This window comes from Physeter macrocephalus, chromosome 4 (genome assembly GCF_002837175.3).
Source record: "Physeter macrocephalus isolate SW-GA chromosome 4, ASM283717v5, whole genome shotgun sequence".
In the NCBI taxonomy this organism is placed as follows: domain Eukaryota; kingdom Metazoa; phylum Chordata; class Mammalia; order Artiodactyla; family Physeteridae; genus Physeter; species Physeter macrocephalus.
The window spans coordinates 102,385,266-102,399,960 of record NC_041217.1 but is presented as its reverse complement, the minus strand read 5'-3'; the positions used below and the strand labels follow the sequence as shown (position 1 = coordinate 102,399,960).

At 39.3% G+C, this 14,695-nt stretch overlaps 1 protein-coding gene and 1 pseudogene across 8 annotated transcripts in view; one reads left to right on the top strand and one right to left on the bottom strand.

Moving 5' to 3' along the window:
• Positions 1-14,695, bottom strand: part of EVI5 (ecotropic viral integration site 5) — a 224,315-nt gene that overhangs the window by 204,802 nt on the left and 4,818 nt on the right. The window lies entirely within an intron of this gene.
• Positions 10,605-14,695, top strand: part of LOC102987976 (aurora kinase A-interacting protein-like) — an 8,883-nt pseudogene continuing 4,792 nt past the window's right edge.

Genomic DNA, 14,695 nt, shown 5'->3' with positions numbered 1-14,695 from the left:
CACACACACACACAAAAAAAAAAAAACTATGATAATTCATGTAATGGAATACTACACAGCAATAAAAATAATTGAACTATAGCTACATGCAGCATCATAGATAAATCTTAAAAACATAATGTTGATAAAAAACTAGATACAAAAAAACACATACTGGATGATTCCATTACATAAAGTTCAAAACAGGGAGGATCCCACATGCCGCGGAGCGGCTGGGCCCGTGAGCCATGGCCACTGAGCCTGCGCGTCCGGAGCCTGTGCTCCGCAATGGGAGAGGCCCGCCTACCGCAAAAAAAAAAAAAGAAAAAGAAAAAGATGGTTAGGAAGATTATAAGGCAGACCACATGCAGAAGGCTAATGCAGCAAAAAATGAAAAAAGAACTCAAATTATATATAAATTCTTATTAGAACAAAGATATAAGCAAGAAGAGAATAGAAGAAAATACATTAAAATTAAAAACCAAGAAACTCAGTGTTATAGTAGTGAATTTGGGGATGGGAAGAATCCCTTCTTTTTCCAATTATCTCCAATTTGGTTATATTAAAAACTGTAAAATTAAGGAATGATACATACATCCAAAAAAAAGTGAAAGATGATCAAGAAGAAATAAAGGATAAGAGAAAGAATACTATATAGTAAGCCAAAGAAGATATTTTCTGACTTGATTTTGTTTTTATTTATTTATTTACTTATTTATTTTTGGCTGCATTGGGTCTTCGTTGCTGCGCGCCGGCTTTCCCTAGTTGTGCCAAGCAGGGGCTACTCTTCATAGCGGTGCATGTGCTTCTCCTTGCAGTGGCTTCTCTTGTGGCAGAGCACAGGCTTTAGGCGCGCAGGCTTCAGTAGTTGTGGCTCACGGGCTCTAGAGCGCAGGCTCAGTGGTTGTGGCGGACGGGCTTAGTTGCTCCGCGGCATGTGGGATCTTCCCAGACCACAGATCGAACCCGTGTCCCCTGCACTGGCAGGAGGATCCTTAACCACTGTGCCACCAGGGAAGTCCCCTGATTTTGTTCTTAAAATAAGTCTTATTTATGGATATTTTCCTTATAAGTGATCCATATTTATGGAAAAAAGGAAAGAAAAAAAATCATGAAGAAAAATGTATCATCCATAAACTCACCATTCAATCAGTGCTGGTCTTTTTTTTTTTTTTCAAAAACAATGGAGCATGAACAAGGGAAGCATGAATGAGCAAGACCTCAGCCTCACTTAGAAGTAAAACTGTGAACTAGCCACAAGCCTCTTGCAGGTTCCAAACAGCCTGTTTCCTAATTGGGGTAAAATATATAGAACATAAAAACCTGCCATTGTAATAATTTTTAAATGTACCATTCGTTGGAATTAATTACATTCACAGTGATGTACAACCATCACCACTGTCTATTTCCAAAACATTTTCATCACCCCAAACAGAAACTATGTATCCATTCCTTTCTCCACAGCCTCAGGTAACCTCTAAACTACTTTCTGATTTTTATGAATTTACCTATTCTAGATTTATAAGTAGAATCATACATATAATATTTGTCCTTTTGTGTCATGGCTTATTTCATTCAGCATAATGTTTTCAATGTTCATCCACACTGCAGCACGTATCAGAACTTCATTCCTTTTTATAGCTAAATAAGATTCCATTATATACATATACTTCTCACACTCTTCAAGGTGCTAGAAACTCTGAGCCATGAAAAACTTGGTATATTTAAGGCTGGAATATAGAAAGGAAAAAAAAGAAGGAAGGAAGAACTCTACTCATCTGATGTTTATCCATTCATTTGCTGATGGACATTTTGGGTTGTTGCCAACTTTTGGCTACTGTGAATAATGCTGCTATGAACACTGGCATACAAATGCCAAATAGACTTTTAATAGTTTGCTCTGGCTGGAAAGCCAGAAAAGGACTATAAAGAAAAACAGCAACAGAAGCTGCCAACAGCAATTACCACAATAGAACAGAATATAAGACATTAAATTCATGGGTTTTCCGAGCGGCATGCGGAATCTTGGTTCCCCCACCAGGGATCGAACCCGTGCCCCCTGTAGTGGAAGCGCAGAGTCTTAACCACTGGACCACCGGGGAAGTCCCAACTTTATGGTTTTAAAATTATTTATACTTCTGATTTTTCCAAGTTTTAGAGTCCTTCATCATGACAGACTTTATATGTTCTAATCTGAAAAATATACAAGGAGGAAATAAAAGGGAGAAAGCAACAATGCTTAAGTAACATATTAACAAATCATCACTAAGGTCAGGATTGCAGGTTAGGAGCAATACTGAGAAGGGAGCAGAGTTATAGCCTGAAACAGCATCTTCTTTTTGTTCTGACCAAAGAGAAGGTATTACTTTGCCCTCCATAATGCCTAGCACAGTACCCAGTGTATTCTAGAAACTCAACAACAAAAGTTGGCTAAAAAAAAATAGATGGATAATTCTATAGCTATCTGAGTTCTTCCAACTACATCATATTTTTTTAACTGTTTATACTCAGTCTGAAACAGATTATTAGGAGCATCTCAAGTTTCACAGTAAGTTTTATACAAACCCATAAATTTATGGGGAAATTGGCCAGTAGATGAGTGACAGGAAATTGTATCTCTGGGACCATTATTTAAACTACAACTCTGACTGATTACACAAGATTACAAACCCAGAACTCACCAACTTACAGCATCATACTTTTTTAGTGGCTATTTGTCTAAGTGTTTGTAATGCCAAAGGGGTCCAGAGAAGTCTTTTCTTATTTGCTTCCAAAATAAATAGCAAACGTATCAAACTTAGAAGTATATCTAAAATATATGATCAAATTTCAAAATGGTCTATGCCAATATAAATATAAAAAATAATTATCTGTACACACCGTTACTTCAACATTCTTCAAGGTGTTGGAAATTTTGAACCCATAAAAATCTTGGTATACAAGTGAATAAACATGTAGAAAGCAAAAAAAAAAAAAAAAAAAAAATTATTTATACTCAACGTTGTCCCAGTAGGATTTAAGCTTGGGGCAAATGTAATATCTATCTTCAATCTTTTAAGCAGGTTATAAGGAAGTATTATTCCAACTCTGCAAACATGGGAATAAACAACATTATTATATAAATAGCAATGTGACCGGGGCGCGAACCCGGTTCCCCTGCATCGGCAGGCGGACGCGCAACCACTGCGCCACCAGGGAAGCCCTGGAGTGCAGATTTTAAAACACAGTGGATAAATATCCTCAAAGAAGAATTGCAAATTATGTCTTCCACTTTTTAAGTTAATAGTTGTCAGATGGACGAAGAGAAAGATACAGAGCACTGGCTTCAACAGGAATAGAAAAAACAGCAAACAGGAATTACACTGAAAGGGGAAAAAACAGGAAACAAGGGCAACACTGCTGACAAGTCTTCTTCCTTTAGATGTCTATATAACAAATTTCTCTAAGTTAATTTATTTTCTGTAGGCATATAGCATATATTCATCTCTCTCTGATCCTTCCTACCTCTAGAGCAAAATTTCAGAAAAGGAAAACTTGCAACTAACACAACACTGTAAATCAACTACACTTTAATTTTTAAAAAAAAAGAAAGAAAAGGAAAACTTTGTACACAGTGATATACTATTGCTGCTGCTACTACCATCATCTACTGTAAGTTTTACTATGTACCAGGCACTGTGACAAGACTTACATTCATTATCTTATTTAATCCTCACAATAATCCTGAGACAGATTTTATTGAAGTTTATAGAGGTTAAACAACTTGCCCAAGAATCCATTAGCTAATAAATGATGGCACCAGGATACTAAACATTCAGCCCTAAAACAAAAACATCCTGACAAGTATAAATCATTGATAGGAAGGTGAGCTAAAACAAAAGAACACAAAAGTAAAAACACAGAACGTCAGAACATGTCATGACTCTAAGGATTTTGACAGACAGATAGGACCTGCCCAAAACCAATCTGATTATCTACTTAAGCAATTCAATTAACTAAAATATTGAGATGAAAATTATATTTGAAAATGAAGGACTTCCCTGGTGACGCAGTGGTTAAGAATCTGCCTGCCAATGCAGGGGACACGAGTTCGATCCCTGGTCCAGGAAGATCCCACATGCCGCAGAGCAACTAAGCCCGTGTGCCACAACTACTGAAGCCCGCGCGCCTATAGCCCGTGCGCCACAACAAGAGAAGCCACTGCAATGAGAAGCCCGCACACCGCAACGAAGAGTAGCCCCCGCTCGCCGCAACTAAAGAAAGCCTCCGTGCAGCAACGAAGACCCAATGCAGCCAAAAATAAGTAAATAAACAAATAAATTTAAAAATTTGATAATTTGAGCTGCACCTAAAATTGCTATAGCCAAGGTGTTCAAGTTCATGAACAAGGAGCTCATAAGCCTGTCCCCTGACCTCAACCTTCGACTGTTACAAAGACAAAATTGTTTAAAAAAAAAAAAAAGGCATATCTACACAATTTTTTCCTGGCAGCAGCAAGAGTACTAAAATACCCGTTTCCTTAGGTCTTAATCTAGTCCAAAAAAAGCACAAATTCAGAACAAGTACCTCTTAAAATATATCACATATTAACACGAATTTTTTATTTAATATACACAATATATCAAGCACTGTGTCGAGAAGTGTGTTAAGCACCATCATCCCATACCCAGTGTGAAATAAAAATGAACTGCCACAGTTCTGAAAAATCCTAAAATGTCAATAAGAATCTTCAACATAATTCTCCAAATAGGTAAATAATGCACAGATCATGGCAAGGCCTTAAAAAATGTATTTTAAATTGTCATTTTAATTAATTTAATTACACTGATACTGGTGAAAGAAGAGTGATGAAATTAAGAGGTGGAAAATGTATGTTAATTGGAATTGGATAGAAAGACACATGAAAACTCAGGAAATCCTGGCAGAAATATAGTATCAATGAAATAATAATTTTTTGAAAGGTCCTCAGCATCTCAGCAAGGTAAAGTACCATGTTCTTTTCACAAGGTGCATAGGGCCTTCACAAGTTACTTAAATTTTTTAAACCTTGTTTCCTTGTCAGGAACTTAAAAAAGGTTGGAGTGAATGATACCTCTAATGCTTTCCTGTTGTGACACTGTGGAGTCAAGAGAAAATTGATAAACTCATATAAGCAGATTTTTATGCAATTATTAGTGTTAATAATAACAGGGGGGGAAGAGTCCCCAAAACGTTGCACTAGAAAACTAAGGTCTCATTCCCTGAACCTCATATACTCATATACTATGAGGCTACAGGAATAATCAGAAACCAACAAAATGAGAGTACATTAGCAAGACTAAATTAACACAGGTACGCAATAACTTTGGACTTCAACAAAATGTCAAAGAAGCATTTAGGACTACAAGAGTTTTTTGGTTTTTTTTTTAATCTGATAATATTAAAGAAAATGAAAATGTTATAAACTTAACTACTGCCCATATCCACACCTCTCTAGTCTCACCTGCCACAGGTAAGTGGGTCTTCTGTCTAAAGTCAGAAGACAGGCCTCGTGCTCTGTGAATTATCCTGGAACTCAGGTGGTCTCTCTCTTCTTCCCAGTTTCTGCTCTCAACTTTTAAACAGGCTGCTCTGCCAATATTTAGCGCTCTCACTGGATCTTACATCCCACTAAGTACTCCCTGTCTCACAGTATCGTCCCTCCCCCATAGCTAAGCAACTGGACAGATATTTAGCTTTCATTCTTTCCTTCTTCATCTCCCACTTTTTCACTGCAATGTGGCTTCTACCATACCATTTTACTAAAACCACACTTACCAAGGTCACTCACCAACAGCCTCTTTGTGCTAAATCCAGTAAATGTTTCAGAGTTCTTATCTTACTTACAGACCTCTCTGTAACATGTGACCCATACAGTACTTTTCCTTTTACTTATTTTTTATTTTTCTGATTAGCAAATACATGTTAAGAATTGAAATATCACAGAAAAAAATGGAAAAGTTTGAGTACTCTGTAATCCCACTCTCAAAGACAGCCACTGTTAGCAGTACAGTATATATTAAGATTTCTATACATATGGTAATATACAGGTATATATGTATTTTCTTTAAGTTCACAAAAATTAGATCATACTTGGGGACTTCCCTGGTGGTCCAGCAGTTAAGACTCCATGCTTCCACTGCAGGGGGCACAGGTTCAATCCCCGGTCAGGGAATTAAGATCCCGCATGCCCCGCCTGGTGAAGCCAAGAAAAATCAAATCATACTATACATTTTTGAGAATTTAATTTAATGTACTTTGATCTTCTTCCTTGTTAGTATTATGTGGTAGACTAATTAATGGCCTCCTAAAGAGCACATCATAAAACACAGAACGTGTGAATGTTACCTTAAATTGTAAAAGGGACTTGGCAGAGGTGATTTAGGGAAGGATTTTGTGATGAGGAGATTATCCTGAACTATCTGGGTTGGGCTCATCGGAAGATGCTATGCAGTTGACTTTGAAGATGGAGGAAGGGATCAAGAAATGCAATGCAAGGAATACAAGGAATGCAACTCTAACAGCTGGAAAAGGCAAGGAAATGGATTCTACCCCAGGAACCAGCTGGGTCAATACCTTGACTTTAGCCCAGTGAAACATTTGAGACTTCTGGCCTCCACAACTGTAAGAGACTAAATTTTTGTTTTAAGCCACTAAGTCTGTACTAATTTGTTACAGCAGCAATAGAAAACTATATAATACTCTGTGTGTGTGTGTGATACCTTTCCACATTTGTCTGTTTCTTTAGAAGTTATTCCACAAAGTGCAACTATTGGGTCAAATAATAAAAAACAGTTAACCTCCAGACAGGCTACACTTACTTTTTACTCACATTAACAACATTCAAGCCCCTCCCTCCTTTTTCAAAGTTCTATTCTTTCAGTTTGTTAAATCACTTCCCTGGTTTCCCTTCAGTGGTAGCTACTCACTCCTGCTCCTTTGCAGACTTCTCGTCATCAGCTCATTTCTTACATGTCAATGGTCCCCAAAATTCCAATTCCATCCTGGGCCTTCTTCTCACTATACAGTTATTTAATCTACTTCCTTTTACCCCAATTACTACTTACAAACAAAACAGATTTACTTCTCCCTCTTCCCTCTAAAATCTCCTCCTCCACTGTATTCTGTTAATGACTGGCACACCAATATCCAACAGCCTATGGCAGATGCATGGGGATCACCTGACCCCTGCCTTATCCTCACCCCACATACCACAGGCTCCAGAATCTGTTAAGAGTCTCTCCCTCCCTATCAATTCCTTAGAACAAGAATACATCAATTTTCAATTGTATTACTTAACTGTGTGTGTTCCCTATCTCAAATCTCATACCCCACTGTACCAGCACAGTCTTTCTGAAACTCAATTCTGATTTGTCACTCAAGCAGACCTTTCACAGACTGCTGGTTGCAATGTAACATGATATATTCCCTTGGGAAAACTGTTTGGCAATGTCTTCTAAAGTTAAACTATGTTCATCTGCTCTATGAACCAGTAAGTCCACCACTAGTTATTTATCCAAGAGAAACGAAAATGTATGTCTATAAGAAGACTAATAGCTATGTGTTCATAACAGCTTTCATAATAGCCTATTGGGAGAATAGATAAACAAACTGTGTTATTGTTATACAATGTATTACTACACACCAGTTAAACAGAACTACTGAAAGGAGCATTAACATGGATGAATTTCAAAACATTATGTTGAACAAAAGAAGCCAGCCAGAAAAGAATACACACTTATTCTACTAATCTATTAGGTGAAGTTCAAGAACATGAAAAACGAATCTGTGGTAAAAGATATCAGAACAGGAACTGACTAAAGGAACCACGTGGGATTACTGGGGAGGGAGAGATTAACACAGGAGTACACATTCAACAAAACTCATTCAATTGTAGAGTTAAGTTCATTTCACTATACGTAAACTTTACCTCAGAATTTTTTAAGGCAAATATTAAAATTTAAAACTTTTACTTCACTCAGCATTTTTCCATACTAATTATTTAAAAAGCCTCACACCTGTCAGAATAACCATCACCAAAAAGTCTACAAATAACAAATGCTGGAGAGGGTGTGGAGAAAAGAGAACACTCCTATACTGTTGGTGGGAATGTAAATTGGTACAGACACTATGGAGAACAGTATGGAGGTTCCTTAAAAAACTGAAATAGAATTATCATATGAGGGACTTCCGTGGTGGCACAGTGGTTAAGACTCCACACTCCCTATGCAGAGGGCCCGGGTTCCATCCCTGGTCAGGGAACTAAATCCCATATACATGCCACAAATAAGAGTTTGCATGCCACAGCTAAGGAGCTGGTAACCACAACTAAGGAGCCAGTGAGCTGCAACTAAGACCCGGCACAACCAAATGAATAAATAAAAATTTAATTTAAAAAAAAGAATTACCATACGATCCAGCAATCCCACTTCTGGGCATATATTCAGACAAGACGAAAACTCTAAATTGAAAAGATACATGCACCCCAATGTTCACAGCAGTACTATTTACAATAACCAAGATATGGAAGCAAACTAAATGTCCAACAACAAATGGATGGATAAAGATGTGGTATACACACAAACAAAGGAATATTAGCCATAAAAAAGAATAAAATAATTTGCAGCAACATGGATGGAACTAGAGGTTATCATAATAAGTGAAGTAAAATCAGACAAGGAAAGACAAATATCATATAATATCAATTACATGTGGAATCAAAAAATGATACATATGAACTTATTTACAAAACAGCAACAGACTCACAGACATAGAAAACAAATTTATGGTTACCAAAGGGGAAAGGGGTGGGGGGGGAGGGAGTGATAAATAGGAGTTTGGGATTAATAGATACACACTACTATATATAAAACAGATAAACAATAAAGACCTACTGTAGAGCACAGGGGACTATATTCAATATCTTGTCATAACCTATAAAGAAAAAGAATGTGAAAAAGAATAGATTCAGTATAACTGAATCACCTTGCTGTACACCTGAAACTGACAAATTGAAAATCAATTATACTTCAATTTAAACAAAAAAAACTCTCAAGATTTAAGACAAATTAATCACTTAATTACCTTTTTTTTTTTTTTAATTATCACCTCACTCAGAAACAAGACTATACGGGGAATTCCCTGGTGGTCCAGTGGTTAGTACTCAGTGCTTTCACTGCCGGGGCCAGGTTCAATCCCTGGTCAGGGAACTTAGATCCCATAAGCTGCACAGCATGGCCAAAAAAAAAAAAAAGTAAAGAAACAAGACTATACCAACTGTGTGTTCCCCTGGTTTATAAATTTTGTGAAAGCCAAGATTTTTGTCTATGTAGTATTGATCACCGTCATCTTCCCAGTACCGATCATTATGCTTGACACATAGGAGATGCTATATATGTATTACCTTTGGTGGTTCTTACTGACTTACTGACAATGTTCATAACTTCATTAAATTTCTAGATCATTTACTGACTCAGTTTTCTGATCTCGTGTGTTAAATGCTTAACAACATTTATAACCGTTCATCCAGCAGCAGAAAAGAAGCTTCTCCACATTTTCAAAAAAGCAGCCAAGTTGAGTCTTTAACTTTGTGCTCCTCTCTTACATGTATTTAAATTAAATGTTTAAAGGCATTACACTTTTCATGAGCTCATTCCCTAAGATTCATTCTCAATTTACTTCAAGGTCTACCTTCTCACCAGCAAATTCTGGCTCAGTCTTCTAAACTATCCTGATTCTGGTATACTTGAAGATATTAAATTTTTCTTCTTTCTCTTATGTATCTCATTCAAATATCATATTATACAATGTGGTTCATTCAAGTGAAACTTTTATCCAGTATCTTTTTTTTCTAATATTTATATATGTATGTATGTATGTATTTATTTATTTATTTGGTTGCGCCGGGTCTTAGCTGCAGCACGCAGGATCTTCATTGCCATGTGTGGGATCTTTAGTTGTGGCATGTGGGATCTAGTTTCCTGACCAGGGATCAAACCCAGGCCCCTGCACTGGGAGCGTGGAGTCTTAACCTCTGGACCACCAGGGAAGTTCCTATCCAGTATCTGTTAACATTGTTCTAACAAACTTACTAGCATAATTTATGAGAATGCTGGATTCTTTTTTTTTTTTTTTTTTTTTGCGGTATGCGGGCCTCTGACTGTTGTGGTCTCTCCTGTTATGGAGAACAGGCTCCGGACGCGCAGGCTCAGCGGCCATGGCTCACTGGCCTAGCCGCTCCGCAGCATGTGGGATCTTCCCGGACAGGGGCACAAACCTGTGTCTCCTGCATCGGCAGGCGGACTCTCAAGCACTGTGCCACCAGGGAAGCCCTGGATTCATTTTTAACATAGCAAAAGATCTGTATCAGGCCAAATACAGCAACTAATCATTTGAATACCAATTCAAAGGTAAGACAAAATCTCCATCTTCACTTCCCTGTCAGTGCTTACACTTTCTTATGAAAAACAAAAAGAGCAATGATCCATAATAAAACCATTCTGCTCCTATCTCTATCAAGGTTCCTTCCAAGAACACAGGAGCTAGCAGTTCCTTAAGGAGAGAGCCCTAATCATGAACCCAAAAGACACTGAATAGCAAAACCAACAATGAAGACCCAGATAATAGCCAGTGTAACCAGCTTTAGGGAACATTTTTCAAAGTACAATTGTGAGCCGTTGGATTAGTACAAAGAACAATTAACAAGCACTAAACCCACATTGTCTGGCCACTTAAACAATAAACTGCCAACAGCACAGGCAGGGAATGCTCTCATGAAGTACAGAGACAGTAATAAACATCTGGAAATGGCAACAAATAAACACACCAGGCAACTTAGAATTATGAGAAATTGGATGACCCTTTCTGAGCAAACATATGAGGCCACAGTCAACAGCTTCTAGCCACAAAACACACATTAATAACCTACATGTTTCCAATGAGGAAGGACTATCATACTGCCAAAACAGATAGTAATAACTGCCAATGTTATCTTTGATTGACAGCTTGAATTTTGTATGCAAACATATAAAATTGTGTGCAGTGATAAGCAGACTTTTATATTTTATATAACTGTCCAAAATTAATCTGAAGAGCAACAAAGGGCTGACAGCTTTTTGTTTTGCTAAATAAGGTCATTACAGAAAATAAACAAAAAACCCACTCACTATCTAGCATAAATTTCAAATGTAAAAGGATACTGTAACACAGAAAAGGATGGACACAATTTAAAGGTAAACACATAAAATTTTATAAATTTAGCCTAAGAGAAAACAAATTATGTTTAGAATAATATTTTCATTTCATCATGAACTTTATGATAAAAAACTCTTATCTCAAAGAGCATTTGGAAACATACTTAGTGTTTTAAAGAAAAAAGGGAGTGCAAAGCATAACAAAGTTATCAGAGGAGCTTAACAGAGAGGCTTTAATGGGTGGTTCTAATTAATTTACCAGTTTACGTTAACTATAAGATTTCTACAACTTTAGCAATACTTTTCAATTTTTTCTGGAATATAATCTTTTTCTCAAAACAAAAAATACTGGGCAGCAGAATGGTCAGTCTCCCAGCGGTGTCTGGGTAGAGTCAGCGTGAGGTCGCGGGCTCCAGGGACAGCAGAGGCAGCTGCTGCCGGCTGGGCTGGGGACCTGGGACTCGAGAGTCCACACCACCTACGCAGTGGGCACCTCGGGGTGAAGCTGAGGCTCAGGGAGGCTCCGCTGAGCACCTGGGGCCGCCTCCACACACAGACCTTGTTCCTGGTGCGCCTCACTTCCCAGCTGCTCAGGGCTGTTCCCGGGTAGGCTGCAGTGGGTCCTAGCCTGTCGCAGGGGTGCTGGTCAGGCATGCCTGCAGGCCTCGCTACAGCACGCAACCAACAGGCCCAAGTGGCGTTGCCTCCCTCCCTGGCAGGCGGGTCCATCTGGAGCTTGAGGAGATGCTGCTCTTCAGGAAGGTATCCATCAGCCTCCTGGAGAGCTGGCTGACCTGGAGAACTGGCTACCTCCTGCCCAGACTGGACGCTGGGGTCCCAGGGACTGTTGTCTCCAGCCCAACTCTGAGTGTCTGCCCAGCCAGGTGGGGGAAGGGGTTGAGCAGTGGGGTAAGGAGGTCTGGGATGCACCCCAGATGCAGTGCAAAAACACGCTCAAGATCTGCCGGCACAAGATGAATCATCTCAAGTACCACAAGCTGGTCAAGAGGACCCAGTACCTACTGCGGAAAGTCAAGGAAGGACGCCTGAAACGGCAGCAAATCAAGTTCAAGAGAGACCTGAAGCACATCTGGTGGAAGGCGGGCCTGAAGGAAACCCCCACAGGCTGGCAGACCCCCAAGATCTACCTGAGGGGTAAATGCATCTCCTATCTCTCTCCCATACCCCTATTACTGCTGATGACCCATTGTAATAAGTATTCAGAGAACTCAGCTAAAAACAAAAAACAAAAAAACAAAAAATTCTGAGTATTACCTCCCCCCATGACAGTAGCTGGATTTAAGAATTATTGATTAAAATAACAAAACCACCACGACTTTTTGATAATTTCTGTATGTTACAAATATGCAAGATCTATTATTTGTTCATTCAATATTAAATGTTTAACGCACATATTGATTTCCAGACCCATTGCAGAGATCCATAGCCCACTCTGTTTCTCCAGTCATTTCTCTCTTTATAGCGAGTTTCCCACTACAGAAAGTATCAAATAGCTCACTAAGCTGGCTTATCTTTAAAATCATTTCCAATCCTGAGATTATAAGATTCTGGGACAATGTAAACTTCTCAAAAGAATTTAGAAATTTCTAGAGAAATTACAGTTTGATCCAATATTTAAGTGCTCTCCCTCCTAACATTCTATGTAGATAACGGTAAACAAATTTTAAAAGCTACAACCCCACAGGGAGGAGAAACAGTGGTGGGCAGATGGCAGCACATTTTTGTATGATGAATGGAAAGCAGATGAGGGACTTCCACGTTAAGACTGCAGACTGAACCCACACATCTAATTTTGCTCCCTCCCAAAACCCTACTAAAACAAGATAAAGAAAATGTTGCTGTTGTTTTGTTCTGTTTTTAGGACACAAACCATAAGGATTGAGAGAATGGAAGAAACAACAGCAACAAAATTTTGGAAGCTGGAAAGATGGATGAGTGATAACTGATTTGGTCAAAGACAAATTATAAGACAGCAGTGCTGACAACTAAGAACAAACCCACTTCATGCTACAGAATCTTCAAAGGGTTCAGGAACTGCCAGAACACAGAGAGGGAAGGGAGACTAAAAGAAAGGATCAGGTGAAAGCTGTTTGAACAGTTAGAAACCTGGAGCCCATGCCTCTCCCGAGTTGCTGAGTGACCCAACCTCAATGAGGCATCAGGTTAGAGATTTATTCTCTAAAAAGGGTAAATCACACATGGTGGAAGATGAAGGTATCCTAACAAAAAGAGGCAAATTATATGTCCCTTCATATTAAATGCTCTATGGTTCATTACCCAGCCCTCTTTTCCTGAGTTCCCAGACCACTGGCAACTAGACCTCTGGCCTCCAAGCAGAAAACTGGGATACTCTCTGGGAAATCTGACTAGGCCAAATGGAAAGACAGACACTGGAGAGAGACTCAAACAGCCCACCCAAACCAATGATTTCAATCCTGACCACACACTGGAATCACCTGGGCAACTTTAGAAAATACTGGTGCTAATCTATGCAGACAGAAATCAGAATAGTGGTTGCCTCTGGGCAAGGAGTGGGGAAGATAGAAGGGATATGAAGGAATTTTCTAGGGGTTTCACTATGCTCTGTACCTTGTGTTCATTACACAGGTGTACACACAGAAAAATCATCAAACTATACACTTAAAATCTATATATTTTACTGTGTGCAATCACACTTAATTTTTTTTTTTTTTTTTTTTTTTTTTTTTTTTTTTGTGGTACGCGGGCCTCTCACTGTTGTGGCCTCTCCCGCTGCGGAGCACAGGCTCCGGACACACAGGCTCAGCGGCCATGGATCACGGGCCCAGCCGCTCCGCGGCATGTGGGATCTTCCCGGACCGGGGCACGAACCTGTGTCCCCTGCATCGGCAGGCGGACTCGCAACCACTGCGCCACCAGGGAAGCCCTTAAATTTTTTAAAAATACTGCTACCTGATGTATTTGGTCCCTCAGTCACAAGCAAACAACCAAGGAGGACTACCAGACCTCTGAAGAGGGCCTCTACTGCTGAGACTATACCAAACAGAAAAAAAGTAACTTGGAGGAAACAAGCTATGCAAGGAAAAAGAAAGCTTAAAGAAGCTGTCTTTAACAATCTCAGGTAGGTAAGAGATATGGCATCTATTTTTCTTGTTTCATAGATGCCATAAGTAAATGAGGAATAAGTAACTGAGTAGAGGATGGGAAGCTAAACCTACAGGCCTGCACAAGGGAATATGGTCAACGGGCTGAGATGCCTCGCTCACAGAGCCCCAGAAAGGCTCAGCCCTTGAGAGTCTCGAGGGATATAGTCAGTGGGGAAGAAGTATGGGGCTGAAGAACAGGTTAGTGGTTTAAAGTCTGGTAAAGTCTGTACATGGACCTCCAGTTTCCCTTCTCCACTATTCACATTCTCTCATAAATTTATTCTCAGGAGCTTCCCTGGTGGCACAGTGGTTGCGCGTCCGCCTGCCGATGCAGGGGACGCGGGTTCGTGCCCCGGTCCG